Here is a 15998-nt window from a genome sequence, read left to right as displayed (position 1 = left end):
AGCCCCGGGAGCCCCTGCGCGCCGCCAGGGGCCATGAGCGCGTGAGAGCCCGGCGCGCGCCGCTCCTGCTGCAGCTAGCGAGCTCGCACGCCCGGTGTACCGTGCTCTGGGCCGTTCCGACGTCCGCCCTGCGCCACCCGGACCGGTTATTTCGCGGCGCCGAGGCCCCCGGGGCTGCATCCGAGCCTCAGCCGCCCGCTGCCGCCGCGGCGACTGCCGCTGCTCTCCAGCTTCCCCTCCCCCCACACCCAGGGCTCGGAGTAGGAGGAGGAGGGGCCGGTGCGTTCTCGCCGCCGCTCTTTGCAACCTGCGGGGGCCGGTGCATGCCCGGCGAGGAGCCGGGGCTGCTGCAGGTGCGTGCAACCCCGGAGGAGACGACCCCCTCCCACCCCTAGGCGGACCGGGGGGCTGCGAGCAGCGGGCGGGCGGTCGAGCGAGAGGAAGCAACAAAGACAGGCTGCAGCTGGGGCCGGCGAGAGGGGCCGCGGCCGCCGGGCTCCTGGCGCGGGCGGAGAGGGCGCCCCGGGGAGCGGCGCGGGCCGAGCCGCAGCCCTGAGCGGGACCCCGAGGGAAGGCGCAGCGCCGCCCGCCGGACGCGGTGAGCACAGGCCCCGGCGAGGATGCGCCGCCTGAGCGCCCGTACGGCCCAGGTCCCGGGCGGGCACGACCCACACTGAGCGGAGAGACCCGCCACCCCCGACTTCGGACGGCGCGGGTCGGTGCCTGGATCACCCTCACCGACAGCGTCCCTTTCCACCCGGAGAGAGACATCGGCCCCCAAGGGGGGCTCCCTCAGGCAGCCTCTGCCACCTCTGCATGGCTGCGACCCGGCGAGCGGAGAGCCGTCGCCGCTGAGACCTGGTGCCCTTCAACGGCCTGGCTGATCTGGTGAGTTCCGCGGGGCGGGGTTCCGGGCTGGAGCTGGGGGCACTCCCTGGCGTCGGGGCAGCCGAATCGGAAATAAAGGGGCCCTGAGCTGTTGGGAATCCTGAAGCAGCGGTGCTCCTTGTCCCCCGTCCAAACCCTTTCCCTCACACACACAACTTGTCTAGACCGGCCAAGCGGCCGGAGTGGAGGTTGGGCTACCGTTGGGGGACTCCACGGTGCCCCGGGCGAGGCGTATGCCAGAGAGGAAAGGTCACCCCACTCCTAAAGCCAACAGACAAAGGTAGCAGCTCCGTCATCCGAAAATTCCCTGGGAACTCCCGCGTCTTGGAGGGCCAAGGAGGGGGGCATCCAGGATGGAACCCCTGGGGTGCTCCCAGGCAGCCTCTGAGATCCTCAGGGGACATCAGCTCAGAGGTGGATGTGGAGTCCAGCCACGCAGGTGGCAGCGTTTGAGGATTGTGCCCTCCAAGGCTAGATCAGAGCAGGGTCTCCCGTACAGCCCTCATTGCTCAAAAAAGCTCTTGGGGTCGGTGGGTTCCCCGGTGGGGCCACAGTGTGACGTCACTGTCAGACCTCTGACGTCACTGGAGTTGCCATGGCGACGCGACTTGGTTTGACCCGGGGCCGGAGGGGGCGGGGTCGTGGTAACCAGGGGCGAGACTGGATGCCTCTGGGTAATGGAGGGGTGAAGACAGATTCCCCCCCCCCCCAACTGCAGTCCTCTGACCTAAATCCCCAGCTCCTCCATGAGGTGGGGGAGGGAAGCAGTGCCAGCTGTCCCTGCTGATGCTCCTCCCCCCAAGGACAGGTGTTCAGCTTTGCCCATATAGCCTGGCACTGCCTGGGGGCTCAGGACTGCCAAACAGAGCAACTTTATGCTTTCAAAAGGGATGCTACGGAGGAGACCTCCTTGAACCCCACTGTACACCCAGCCAGCAGGGTGAAGTTCCCAGGGTCCCTAGAGAGATATGCCCCCCCCCACCTTAAAAGAGGCCTCTTCCACTCAGGAGAAAGTATGTGCTCCCCCAGCCAGGGAAGGTGCAGAGGAGCTGCTGCCTCCCGCCCCTCGAGTGCAGGGGTTCCCCTGCTGCACAACCCCAAGACGAAGGGCCTTGGCCAAGCCTGGACTCCTGTCTGCCCCACTCTCCTTTTGCCGTTTAAGATGATTTTGACAGGCACAGTGTGGTGCTCATTAAGTGAATGGAGGGCAAATCAGGCCCGTCAGTGCCAAGGTCTGAAAAAGTGTGTCCCTGCCAGGGGCCAGCTTTGATGGGAGTCAGGCACTAGCCTTCTCTTCCCCACACCCCCCCAGCACGGACCCTGTGCCTTGTGAAGACCCAGAGAACCCCCAGCCAGTATCCTGCTGCTGGGTTCTTTGATTCGTCTTCTGAGTTCCTTCCAGCAATTGCTACTATTGTCGGATGTGGGTGAAAGTGCTGTGATCACATTTGGAGGTAAAGGTTAGAGAACTGTGGCACTGCTTCGTTGTGGGGTGGGGTGAGAGCAGAGGGAGGTATGTGGGGGGGTCATTATGAGGAGCCAGGCCCCAGTCTCCATGCAGCCAGCATTTTTTCTCTTCTCCTACCAGGCTCTCTAGCTAGATTAACAGGTCAATAAATATCAGTGGCGCTGCTTTGGGGGGCTTGGCAGGGAGATGATATTTCCAGCTGAAATGGTGTCGTTAAACACACAGGCTTCCAAGGACAGAGCAACAGCAGATGGGGGGAGAAGTGGGAGAGGTGGGCAGAAGGGCTGTTTGCACTGCCTCTCGAAGCTTCCCAGTTTAGAAACAAACCCGGAGTGTGCGCCAGAGATCCGCAAACACAGGCGGTTGGAGGCCCTCCGTGGAGTATTTACACTTCCACAGCCAAAGCGGAGGGAAAGGCTGTCAGAATTGGGCAATTCCTTCTGTTCCCTTCCCTGGGTTTGGCAATAGCGTCGGGCGACGAGCAGGAGGGGATGCCAGCTTACCCGGCGTCTCCCCGGGTGCCAGGAATCTCATAGGAGGCTCTCAGGTACTGCCTGGAGTGGCTCGTGCACTGTGGCCCATTTTACAGATGAGGAAACAGGCTCAGGGGCTCAGCCAGGCAGCTGCAGGGCTTTGGCTCCGAAGTGCCGAAGTGCCGTGGCACCAGAGTCCCCAGGTGGAGGGGAGGCCTTACACCACTTGTTGGACAGAGCCCTTGCAAGAGTGGGGGGCTGTTGGCTATGGAGGGAGTCTGGCCTTACTAAGCTGCCTTCCCATGCTGTAACCTGGGTTTGAATCCTGCTTCCCCATTACTGACAGGATACTGTTGAGCAGAGTAGCGACTTTTGTGCTGGCCTTGTGGACAGCCTGCTCCCTTCACCCCGGCACCCCTTTCTCCAGCACTGGGGGAGGGAGGGTGGGGCGTGAAACCCGAAGGGTTGAGAGAGCTGGCCCCGACGCTCCTTGTCATCTGTCCCTCTGGCTTCCCTCAGGAAGGGGTGAGGCTGTACTTACTTACCCCAGGGACCCTCCAGGTGGAGAAGTCAAGGATGTAGATGGGTCAATGGCAACATTAGTAGACATGGCTCCTGACCAGCCTGAAGGTTGTCAAGGGCCCCCTAGGAGGGGTGCACTGTGACTCTTGGGACCAATAGGGATTGGCCAGGCAGAGGAGTGCAGAGAGTGTTCTGGGCATTGGGTGTGGCCTGTGCGTGCTGGGGTATGCTGGATGAGGGGAAGGGGTGGCATGGGTGTGTCCTGGAGACTTAGGTGGATGGGAGAGGTTGAAGCAGGGGAGAGGATCCAGTTAGGGTTCCCTTAACAGGGATGGTAACCCTGGCCAGTCTCCTCTCTCAAGGTTAGCTCCCACCCACCCCAGTAATCCTTATCACTTGTCTAATTCCACCTAAGCTCGTAAGCTCACCATCCCCTCTCCCTTCTGAGCCTCACAGTTGCTCTGGCGAGGGCCTGGGCTGGCTTGCTTAACCCCCATTGGTGGGCTGTGGCTCATGGTTAACAGCCAGGCAATGGAATGGGTCCACCCTTGTTGGCTGTGTGACCTTGGGTGAGTAGCTTTGCCTCTCTGAGCCTCATCCTCAGAACAGGGCCTTGAATGGTTCTCCCCCTGCCTCCTGGAGCCAAAGATCAAAGACTGCAGGGTAGGCAAGGACCCATCCAGCCGCCCTCCACTGGGTCTCCCACCCACCTGCCCCGGGCACCCCACGTGGTGAGCACACGTGGCTCCCTCCCATCTGAGGTCCTACGGGTCTGGGGCCTGGCCAGTTCCCCCCGGGGCCCCCTCCACCTTCCAGTCCCTCACAAACCGGAGGAAGCAAGCGGAGCAGCTCATATTCATGAACCGTAATTCAATCAGGCGGCGATTCCTCTGGGCTCGGGGCGGGGGTGAGAACGAGGAGGCGCGCACAAAAGGGCTGCTTTATTACCTCCCGCGGGCCGGGAATTGCTGCTCTCCCCCAGCAGCGGCCGGAGCCTCCTTTATTGTGTTAACCCATTTGCGTGTCAAGAGCTATTGTGCGCTTTCTGCGCCTGGGCCGGGAGGACTGCGGGCGGAGGGCTGCACGCCGGTCGGTCACCTCCGCGGCGCCGCCCACCGCTCTGATTGGTTGCTAAGTGATTTGCATCCAAGGTAATCACTTTTATCTCAGAAGGATGTCGACTATAATTATAAGCTACTGACATCTTTTGAAATCTGCCTAATGACTATTTTAGTCTGCACGGGCTGGGGGTGGGGAAGGGGATTCTGGAGGCTGGGGTGGGCGGGGAGGAGGCTGGAAGGGGGATGGATTCCTTACACCTGGACCATTGATTCGTTAGTTGAGAAATATCGGAGTGCCTACTGCATGCCTCGAACAAAAGAGAGGTTCCGAGATCTGGCTTGCGTTTGTTCGTGTGGGCGGAGTTAGTACCATTTCAGAGATGGGGAAATAGAGGCCTGGAGGAATGAGCCGCCAGCTCAGAATCACGTAGGCAATAGTAAGTGGTTGGAACCGCAGTCTCTCTGACCCCCAGATTCATGTGCTGGCCTCCGGATGAGGCGCAGACAGAAATAATAGCGGTGAGCATTCCTGGGTAGAGGTCACCTGTGTGGTACCTCCCCAGGTGTATGTCATCACTAAGAAATGCACGTGCTGTTACTACCCCCATTTTACTGGGGAGGAAATAGGCACAGGGAGGTCACTTCCTTGCCCAAGGTCACAGAGCCAAGGAGGAGCACAAGTATGAAGTCTGTTGGTGGCCAGAAGTGGGGTGCAGGATGCAGCATGTCCAGTGAGAAGAGGATGAAAGAGTGAGCCTGGGCTCCAGCTTAGCCCTTTTCCACCCCCTGGGTCCCCTCGGGTGCTGGGCATCGGGATGGCCAGGGCACCCTGCTGGCCATCGTCTATGTGGCAGAGCTCTGAGCAATCAGGTGGCCCACAGTGTCCATGGGGAGGAAAAGGAATCTGCAACTAACTCGAATTCTGGTCAGAGCCAGAGCAGGGCTGGAGGAGAGACATAGAGAGGGAAAAACTGACCAGCTGGTCACGGAGGGCTTCCTGACAGAGGGGGCTTTTGCTCTTGGGCCTGAGGACTGGGTGGATCTGCCCAGTGTGGAGTAAATGATGATGTTGCTGACAGAGGGACTTTGAGATTCAAGGACATGACCAGGAAGGGCAGAGGGAGCTTATAAGAGGGCAGAGGTAAAGGGAGAAAAACTAGGAGAGTATGCAGGGCCTCAAGTGCTGAGCTAAGTACTTGATGTGTCTAGAGGAAGAACAACCTGAAACCAGCAAAGGAATCTGGGGGGTGGGGGTTGATGATCTGGGTGCCGTAGAGGTCAGTGTGGCAACCTTTGCAGGGCCTTGGGAGTTGCAGATTGGGATGGAACCCTGGGCTCCTGCACTCTCACTGACTGTGTCCTCAGGCAAGTCACTTTACCTCTCTGGGCCTCACTTTTCTCATCTGTTCAAGGAAGTAATAGCAGTTTTCTCCCAGGCCTGTGGGTGGGAGGAGCTTGCATGTGCAGAGTGCCCGGGTGAGTTTGAGCCCTTCAGAAGTGGGTGGGCTCACACACAGGCCCCAGCCAGTCACCCTGGCCCCACAGCAAACCAACATCCCAGCCACAGCAGCTGTTTGGGGCCCTGGGAGCCCCTGCCATTGTGCAGAGGGCACAAGGGACAAAGGCCTGGGAGGTCAGGGGGTAAGGCCGAGGCTGGCTGTGAACAGGCTCCTGGGGACAGGGACTTAATGATGCAGAGCTTAATGACCCAGAGTCGGGGGGGGGGGCTCCCTTGGAGGAGGAGGAAGAGGAGGAGGGCGGTGGTCCAGCCACCAGCTGTCTGTCCCAGGATTCGCTGCCAAGGCAGGGGCAGCTGCCCCACGGGGTCCAGGCCTGAGCTTGGCACCGGGAGAGGCAGAGGTGGCAGGGCCTTCCAGCCTGCAGTCCCGGGGCCTGCATTTGGAGCTTGGCCCTGTCCCTCAGCATCTGTGCGACCTCCATCTCCTCATCTGTCAGATGGGCCAGGGGTCCACTTTGGAGGGCAGCTGTGAGGCTTGGCAGGAGCCCATAGCAAGTGGGCAGTAAACAGGACCAGCTATTTTTACTCTTTATTCATCCGTTCATTCAGAGAGCTCAGTGCTGTGTGCCAGGCTCCCTGCCAGGTGCTGGAGACGCAAAGATGAACAAGCCCAGTTGCCTTAAAAGGTACTGAGGCCTCAGACACACCATCCCAGTGCAGTGGGTCGGTCACCACAGTACAAGAATTCATAATGTCCAGGCCCTGTGCCAGGAGCAGGGGGACCGTAGTGAACAAGCCGCATATGGCCCCTGCCCTCTGGGGCCCCAGTCTCTCAAAGCATGCTAGGAAATCAGAGGCAGAAACTATTACTACCCACTGGGGTAGCCAGGGAGGGCTCCGTGGAGGAGGAGGAGCAAGGCGAGGAGGCATTTTCAATTGTCAGCTTTGGAGATTTCCGTCTAAACACCTTTGCCTATTATGGGAATCACAGGACACTGCCGGCCTCTGCCGTGCTCCAGACTAAGCTTCCTGTGTTGACATTTTGTTCTCTCATTTAATCCTCCAATGATTGTGGGAAGGGTATTTTTATCCCTGTTGTGTAAGCGAAGAAACTGAGGCTCAGTAAGGTAAAATGACAGCCCAGGGCCACCCGGCAGGTCAGCAAAATCCCCTTGGTTATCCGTGCAAGCTTCTGCCTGTCTTCCTCCTGTGAGGGTGCCGGGCTGGGGGGGGCGCTGGGAGGATCCTAGGGCAGGGGTGGAGGGGACCCAGTTCTGGGCCAGCTGTTTTCTTTATGAGATGCACGACCTTGAGCAAGTTACCTCCCACCCCAGCCCAGCCTCAGCTGCGTCCTCTCTACAATGTCAAGGATGGCAAATCTGTGGCAGGCCTGGCTTGCCTTCTACCGCTGTGCCCTTGGCAGACATCGCCAATCAATTGCTGCCCTCTTCGCCTGCTGAGTTCTTCCCCTGACCTTGGGTTCTTTCCAGGGCTCTGGGCAGGCAGCTCCAATCAATCAGTGGGGCCTGTGAGCTGAAGCCCGCTTGCCCGCCTGGCCTCGATGAGCTCAGAGGTCGCTCCAGCCCATCTCCATATGGTACCAGAATGAGGGACACTGGGGGATCTTCTCTGTGGATGTAGGTGATTCTACAGTCACGGGAGCTGTTAAGTGTAAGAGTCTGGTACGTTCCTCCAGCTCCCAGAGAGACCTGTGTCTGTGTGGCCCAGTGCACGCTCATCTCAAGTGCTCTGGGTGGATTCCAAAAGCTTTCCGCCTGCATAATAACAGCCTTCAGTGAGCTCTTCCTGAGAGCTCGGTCCTTCATGGATACCCTCTCATTCATCATTCTGCACAGCAACTGCAATGTGCCTCTTGGCACCTCTAGGAAGAAATCGTAACCCATTTTAGAGATGAGAAAATCGAGGCTCAGAGCCATTAAGCAGAATAAGGTAGTGCACTTTGCTGAGTGGCCGAGCTGACATTCACACTCAGTTCTCCCACAGCCTGAAGCAGGGCCGAGCGTGGCAGGGAGACAGGGCAGGCTTCCTGGAGGAGGTGTCGTTAAAGGCTTTAAAGCCTGGTGGGCTTCTGACAGGCAGAGCTGGACCTTCTAAGAAAGGGACGGGGCCCCCTCTGGGTGAAACGAACAAAATGAGAAGCAGCTCAGAGACAGGCGGGTGGGGGTGACCTAGTATGGGTCGAGGGACCAGTGTGTGGCTGGATGTGGCTGGAATATGGGGACATGGGGGACTGTGGAAAGAGCAAGGGCTGGTGTTGGCATTTGGACTCCATGATAGGGAGCCGTGGCAGCTCTTTGAGCAAAGGAACATTCCCAGCCCATCTCAGTGTATTTATTGAGCATTTCCTCGAACGCAGGGTGAGGCTAGCTGGTGCTCAGGGCTACTTCTGGCCTACCGGAAGCTTTAGCCTAGAGCAGTGTTGAATGAATAAGCGAACGAATGCTCACTGGACTGACGTGCTCTGACTTCCCAGTGGGCCCAGCTGCACTGAGGAGAGAGGCCAGAGGCCTGGGGTGGTGGCCGGGGGAGGGAGCCCCGCAGATCCTGGGGCCAGGGCTCCTCCCGGCACTCCACACCTCGCTGCCTGTCCCCACAGCCCCTCCTCGACCTTTCCGCGGGGCTATCCACGTGCCTGGCGGGCAGCCTGGACCCGGTGCTTGGGGGGATAAAAGATGAAGGTTCGTGACCATTTTTTAACTCAATAAAGGGAGAGACGAGCTGCAGGCTGCAGGCCGGAGATATAATTAGTTCGCAGCAGTGGCGCTTTCTTGATTTAGCTTCTGAGAGAACAAGACAAGGATGTTATACCCAATTAGCAGTAACATCCAGTCGGAGCCTCAATAGGTGAGATAACAAGCTATTTTTATGACTTTTCTTTCCCCGCTTGGAAGGGGCGGGGGGGGGAGGGGGTATCAGGGCCTTATTTCTTTTCATCAGGGAACAATTATTAGCGATCGCAGGATTTCCCAAAGCCAAATGATGCATTTGTTAACCCAAACAAGCAAGGATCCCCGGGTGGCACCTGGGCGGGGGGGGGGGGGGGAGGCTGGCAGTTTGAGACCAAGCGTAGTAGAAAGGGTGCAGGCCCCTTGCCCCCATTCTCGAAGCCCTCTGAAAAGGGTTCCAAAGGCAGAGCCTGTTGATTTGACAAGGGCAGCCCGGGCCCCTGAGACATATTCAGTGCCTGCCTTGATTTCCCTACCTGCTTCACGGAGCCAGGAGGAGGTTGGGCCGGTTCCCCTGTGGATGAGGAAGGAACCAGTGCTGCTGGCTCTTGGCAGTTCTTCCTGGCACCATTCTAGACCCTTCTGCCAACTGGGCCAGTGGTTCTGACTCCTCAGCCTCGAACCTGCAATGGCACTCTGCTTGCTGGACCCCCATTATGGCTCACACTGCCCGACTGCCCTCCTGCCTGTCCTCGTCCCAGACCCAGTCTCTGGGAGGGCCGAGTGGTGATTAGCTCCTCTCTCTCCCCCCTCATTACTCCCACAGCCAGGGCACCCGGCACTGGCCAAGTCTCTGCTGGGCTGGGAAACCCTGCCAAGCCCCACCCCAGCTGCCTGGCCACACTCCGAGTCCTGGCGAGGGCTGGGGGATGCCCAGAGAGGGAGCTGGCATGGCTGTCATGACACCCCATCAGCTTGGGCCCCAAGCCCAGACAGGTTCCTGGGCCTCCGCCCATCCTGCAGAATCCAGCCCCACCCTGCCCCAAGTCCCATCTCCCTGTCAGTGTGGAACCCCACACTCGAGGTTCAAACAACTGACAAATCCAGCCATGCAAAGTGGGAGTTTAATTGCAAACAGTTTTTATGGATCATGGGCCCATCTGTGCCACCATATGCAAAAGGGAAAAAAAAATTCCCATTAAAAAAAAAAAAATTCTCCCTGCCCCACACCCCAAACTGACTCCAAAAGGAACAGTTGCCAAGGTTTTGCTGGCTGGAGCCAAGCACAGAGCAGGGACCCTTCCGGGGGGCTTCCTGCTGAGTGGGCCTGGCAAAGTCAGGGGGGCCGAGTGGGACAGGGGTGACTGCTGTTCGCCACTCAGTTTGCCTCTACCAACTGCCAGCATTTCCATCCCCCCAGGGGTCTTCCACAGCTCCGGGCCTTTGCACATGCCATGTAGCTGTCCAAGGACCCGCTATCCTTTCGCAGCCACCTCGCTGATGCTGTTTGGCTGGCCTCTACAGCAGGACTTGTCATGCAGTGCGGCTCTCCCCAGCGCTGATGGAAATGTGGGAAAGAGTGGTGTCGGGGGGCCCATAGATGAGGGACTTCCCTTTCCTGTCCAGCTGTCCAGGCCCTACAGATTGCCTTTCTCCAGGTGGTCCGTGCCTCCTGCCATGGTGGCCAGCCCGGCTGGGCAGGTGAGCCCCACTCGTGGGGTCGGTGCTCCTCGGACCCTCAGAAGGGGCTTCCCCCTAGGGCCCAAGTGGGCTGGTCATCAGGCGGTCTGAGAGGACTCATCTCTGAGGCAGCTTGCCGGGGTTCGATTGCTGGGCCACCTCATCCCGACTGGGAGACTTCATTTCTCCCTTGCTGTGCCTCAGTTGCTCCCTCTGTAAAATGGGGAGAAGTCAATGGGGTAATGCATCCAAAGCGCATCTGTTATCTGTCATAACTTTTCCTTAAGGGAGGGTCTTGGCTTTTGTTCAGTGATATCCTCCCAGGTTCCCCCCCCCCCGGCCTTTTTTTTAATTTTTTTTTATTTGTCAGAGAGAGCAGGCACAGGCAGGGGAAGCAGCAGGCAGAGGGAGAAGCAGGCTCCCCACTTAGCAGGGAGCCTGATGCGGGGCTCAATCCCAGGACCCTGAGATCATGACCAGAGCCGAAGGCAGATGCCACTGACTGAGCCACCCCAGCAACCCTCCTTTTTTTTCTTTTTTAAGATTTTATTCAATTGCATTTGTTGAGAGAGAGAGAGCGAGTGCTTGTGCATGAGTTGGGGGAGGGGGCAGAGGCAGAGGGAGAGAGAGAATCTCAAACAGGCTCCGCATTGAGCACGAAGCCTGATGCGGGGCTCGATCTCACAACCTGAGATCATGACCTGAGCCGAAATCAAGAGTTGGCAGCTTAACCAACTGCGCCCCCCCCCCAGGTGCCCCTCCTCCCAGGTTCCTAATCAGGACACTTGATATTTACTGAGTGGACGTGTGAGTGAGTGAGGTATTTGGAGGACGCTCCAGGAGGAAAGGGGACACAGGCTCTTGGCTGGAGAGAGACTCAGGGTTTTTACACCCATTCTGTTGGAGTCCAGGAACCAGTCTGCAGCCTGCGGGGGTTAGGAACTCTGTTCTGCAGATGAGGAAAACGGACTCAGACCAAGGCGCTCTCCCAAGGTTGTGCAGCTGGGACTGGAGCGCTGATGTGTGACTCTGGCCAAGTCCCTGCTGCTCACGTCATAGGTGAAGGAGGATAGGCCTGGAGCGGGGATGGGATTTGGCCAAGGTCACATGGCAAAGAAATAGCTGCCAACATTTGTGGGGTCCTTCCTTCCCCACGTCATAAGATGAGGCACCTGAGGCCCTCCGGCCTCAGAGTCAGGTCCGCCAAATCCCATGCCTCTCCCCTCCTTCCCCCTTCCCTCCCTCTGCCCCAGGTCTGCACCCAGGATCCCTGTGCCTGTGGGTTTCCCCATCAGCTTCTGAGCTGGGGGCTCAGTGTGTGCCCACAGCCAGGCCCCACGCGGGGGGGCGCTTGGTGCAGCCCTCCCGCAACAGGTAGCAGGGAAAAGGGGGACCCCTGGGCTCCGGGCAAGCACAGCCCGGTCAGACCCCTGGCAGGAGCCCAGGCCAGGCACCAGGCAGCCGATTCCCCGCCCGGCAGTGATCACCAGCTCCCGTTGTAATCATTAAAACTATTAGAAGGAAATGTTCGCTTGAAGCAAATGTCAGGCGCCGAGTTGTGCTTTGTAAACGCTCACAATTAATGCCAATCAGGCCCGGAAAAAAGCCGGCCCGGAATCCTGTCTGTTTCGTCTCATTTGTCAGCTGGTGCCGCTCCATGTTGCACATTTTCATACAATTGCTATAAACATAAAAGGGAAACTCCACAGTGTTCCTGGGCGCCCGGATGGTGTGCGCTGACTTAATTACTTGGTATTCCGCTGCTCACTTGGCCGCCCCGAGCGGGTGGGAGAGAGAGAAGGGGGACTTTGTGCAGCAGGGTGAGGGCTCCTGGAGGTCAGCCACGGGGATGGGTCAGGCTCCAGGCTCGGGTCTCCCGCCCCACCCTCTGCCGGCCGCATGGCCCACCGGCCCCCCGAGCCGAGGACGCCCGTAAGATGAGAAAAGACTGCCGAAATATGTTCGCAGCCTCCTCAAGCAGAAAAGAGGAAGCGAGAGTCCACCAGACTTGGCCTCGAACCCTGAGTCCCAGTCCTGGAGTGATCCGTCAGGTTTATCGCCCTCCTCCTGTGTGGCTTGCCAGCTGGGCCTCAGTTTCCCCATCTGTGCGTTAGGACTAATAGCTTAGTGGTGAGGCGTTCAGGCTTACTGGAGGCTGCGCTAGTCCCCAGGGCACGAGAGGAGTCTCGCAGCTGGAAATGGTGCTGGGATTTGGACCTGGCTCGCCGGGCTCCAGAGCCTGTCGCTGTTATGCCACCCTGCTGCGCCCTCTCAGCGTGGCAGTGGGGTTGAAAGGAGATGTTGGACCTGAGAGCCCTAGGACACAGTCGGTGCTTTCATAAATAGTGCTGTTGTCATCCACCCCCTGCAGAGGGGCTCAGCAGGAGGGGGCGCACCCTGGCCTGAGGGTCAGCACCGGCATGTGTGGATCTTGCTGGATGGAGGGGTCTGCAGGAGGTGCCGTGCCCCCTCCCTCTCCAGGGGGTTGGACCCACCGGGCTTCCAGGGTGGGGCTCCCCCAGTTACCACTAATCTGCCCCTGCGGTGCTGTGTGTTAGGCCCTGCATCACCTGAGCCCTCGGTAGCCCCAAAAGGTGGGCATTGTCTCCATTGTACAGATGAGAAAATCGAGGTCCAAACCGACCTGAGGTTACACAACTGTGGGCACCTGGAGCCACGTTCAGGTTCATCTGCTCCAAAATCATCTTCCCACCTTCCTAGCCACCTCCCCATCGTGGCCTGGACGTGAGGCCTTGCCACACATTATGAACCCACCCCAGCACCCTTTTGAGCTCTCTCACTCTCTGCAGGCGGGGTCTTCTAAGGCCAGGCTGGCTTGGCGGGGACACACCGGCCTTTGTGTAGGCTCGGGTAGGCTCGGGCCAGGCAGGGCCACCAGCAGAGTGGGGAGAGGGCGGTGCGGCCCAGCCGGCCAGGGATAAATGCTCAGAGCAGGGAATAGAGGCCCCTTTGTGTGGTGCTCAGTGGGGGAGGGGATGCTGCCAGCTGCCACCCTGTGTGACCGGGGAGGCCCGAGCCCTCCACAGAGGTCTGCCGCCACCCCCAGGGGACTGGCCAGGGAGCCTGTCATCTCCCCTGCCGCCACCTTCCACCATGATTTGCCTACTCTTGTTTTCTGGAACCTCTGGCTGCTAGAGGAGCCAAGGGCAGTCATTAACCCGGTTGGCTGTAGGCCTACTGTGTGCCAGCGCTGGGCCAGACGCTCCAGGAACCCTGCAGGGAAAGGGCAGTAGTCCCATTACAGATGAAGACAGAGGCTCAGAGAGGACAGGGGACTCGTCGTACTCCCAGCTGCTCGCGGGGCCAGTATTTGTGGCACTTCAACACCTTTTCTTTCCATGGAGTTGTTCCGTGTGCCCTGCTGGTCTCGGTCCCGGGACCCAGGGCTGTGACTTGAGGTGGCCGTCTCCATTGCCCAGGTGGCTTCGGGAAGGCTTCCAGCTGCCTTTGTTCCCTAGGCAGGCACCAGGCATCCATTCTGTCCCTCCATCGTGCCAGGCTCTGTGCTCGCAGCTGTCTCTTTAGTGGGGATTGAGGACAGGACCTTGTGGGGCGCCGCTGTACCCGCTAAACTTTCTGAGTCTCAGTCTCCTTAGCTTCAAAATGGGAATGAATAGAATCTACCGCTGGGAGCACGGGTGAGGTCCTGAGCCGAGAGCCTGAACGTGCTCGGGCTGTGCGAACATGGCCGCGCTCTCTGGCGTCCCTCCCCTCCCCTGGGAGAGGTAAGAGGACAGGCCAGGGCAGTGTGCAGGTGGCAGGCATGTGGGCTAAGTCTTAGGAGCATAAACACACGGCAGGGGTCCCTGCCGCAGCCCCACTTTACAGAAGGGAAGACTGAGGCTCGGATAACCGAAGCGACGTGGCAAGGGTCCTGAGAACACAGGGAAGGTTGTTTCCTGGAAGGCCCGGCCCTTCATCTCTACCTGACCTCCACCCAGCCCATTGGGCAGCTGTCCACTGTAGACACCGACCAAGTCCCCTCTGTGCTGTGGGAGGCCCAGAACACCGACAGGCAGCCCCAGAGGCCACTTGGCTTCCCACAGCATATCATAGCAACCTGGGACCCCTGCTCGCGCCCACTAGGCCATTCCCTCCTCTGTGCCTTTGTCAGCCCGGGGCTTCCACGGCGACTGCCTTCATTGTTCCCCTTCCCAGCACACACGCTTGCACGCACGCACACGCACCCCAGTACACACATGCCTCCCTTCTCTGCAGAGTAAGGCCAGCCCTACTCTCCCCTAGTTGTCTTCCATCCCGGTGGGGCTTGGAGTCCCCCCTGGGGTCCCGCACCCTGCCTCCTGCCGCCGGAGCCCCAAGCCTTTCCACCTCTCCCAGCTCTTCTGCCACAGTGTGGCGCATAGTAGGCTGTCTGTGAAGTCCGAGATAGAGACGCAGCCCCAGCCTCAGATCCCTGGTCCCCGCCCGATGGAAGAAAGGGATGCGAAACCTATCAGAGACAAGCTGCTTGTCCCGGGATGGGATCCAGTGCAGGACACCTGGGGAGCAGGAAGCTCCCACCCCAGCCTACCCTACTCTCCAGAAGGGAGCCGACCCTTCCACACCCGGCCCGCTCCCGAAATCTCCGCCGTGTTATTTCAGTCCTGCCAAGGCGAGGCAGGGCCTTCACGGATGGGGAAGGAGCCTCAGGAAGGCAGATACTGGCTCAGCCATGCAGCTTTTGAGGGCAGAGCCTGGTCCGAGCCTCAGATCATGCGACCTCAAAGCCCATGCGCTTCTCCGGGGTGGAAAACTCAGGTGCCCACAGGGGCCAAGCAGGTGACGTGAGGAACAGAGCAGCTGCAGCTGGGCCTCGTGGGAGTGTGGGCTCAGAGGTTCCAGAGCCGCCGGTTTTACTTTGTTTTCAAGACCAACCAGACAATGAGAATTTGGGGTGAAATCTTAGTTTTTCTTGTCGTTTTAATATCGGCAACCATGTCACAAATTTTTTTTTTTTTTAACTGCAGCAAACAGGGCGAAGAAAAGATATTTGTGGGTGGGATTTTGCGCCCTTCAGGGATATGGTGTTTTCTGGGCGGAGAGCGTGAGGTGGGTCCCAGGATGTCACGCCTTCTCCGTCCCCAGCCAGCAAGAGCCCCCAGAACCCAGCGGCAGCTCCATGCACCCCTCGAGACACCCCCAGACGCCGCCTTCCCTGCCAGAGGCAGGAGGCAGGGCCCAGAGCCCCGCAAGGGCACCACCCAAATAGCTATAATCAGCAGCCTCGCCAAGACTTCAAACTCACCCAATTATCCTGCGAGGGAAAAAAAACACAAAATGAAAACAAATTAACATGTTTGCATAGAAGCCTCTGCAGCAACAGACACAGCCGTGCGCGCGCACGTGCCGGCGCGTGTCCCAGTAGGGCCCTGAGCCGCCGCCGCCGCCGCCCTCTCCCCAGGCCCGGCACCCCCTGGCAAGGCTGGGCTGGGCCTTGCCAGTCTGTGCGCACTGCCCTGAGCCAAGACGTGCCCTAGGCCCAGCGACCGGATTGTCCCCAAACCTGACCAGGCCCTGTCTCAGTCCACCAGCCTTCGGGTTTTTCTCTTTTTCTTTTTCCAATTTAATAACACGTGAAATTCATTGTGTGCTACAATTCAGCCTCGTTGTCCTGTGCCCTTCCTTCCGATGGGGACATAAGCACAGAGAGGTTAGTTGACCTGCCCAAAGCTGCACAGCCGGTGAGTGGAAGAGCCAGGGTTTAAAGCCAGATAGGCCAGCTCCAGAGTCCTCGCTGTA

At 59.1% G+C, this 15998-nt stretch overlaps 1 protein-coding gene across 3 annotated transcripts in view; it reads left to right on the top strand.

The window, feature by feature from the left end:
* The first annotated feature begins 557 nt into the window (after positions 1-557).
* The window catches only part of FAM222A (family with sequence similarity 222 member A), a 54361-nt gene continuing 38920 nt past the window's right edge, over positions 558-15998 (top strand). Inside the window, exon 1 of one of the 3 annotated variants that reach the window (XM_045791476.2) lies at positions 558-888. The gene's annotated coding sequence lies outside the window, so the exon portion shown is untranslated. The remainder of the gene's footprint in view (positions 889-15998) is intronic. The other 2 variants (XM_087857257.1, XM_045791477.2) reach the window with 2 other exon arrangements.

Source organism: Ursus americanus, chromosome 30, assembly GCF_024610735.1.
Source record: "Ursus americanus isolate L20-20 chromosome 30, mUrsAme1.1.p, whole genome shotgun sequence".
Classification (NCBI taxonomy): Eukaryota; Metazoa; Chordata; class Mammalia; order Carnivora; family Ursidae; genus Ursus; species Ursus americanus.
Note: the sequence above shows the minus strand (reverse complement) of the source record. Positions and strands in the feature narration are given on the sequence as shown.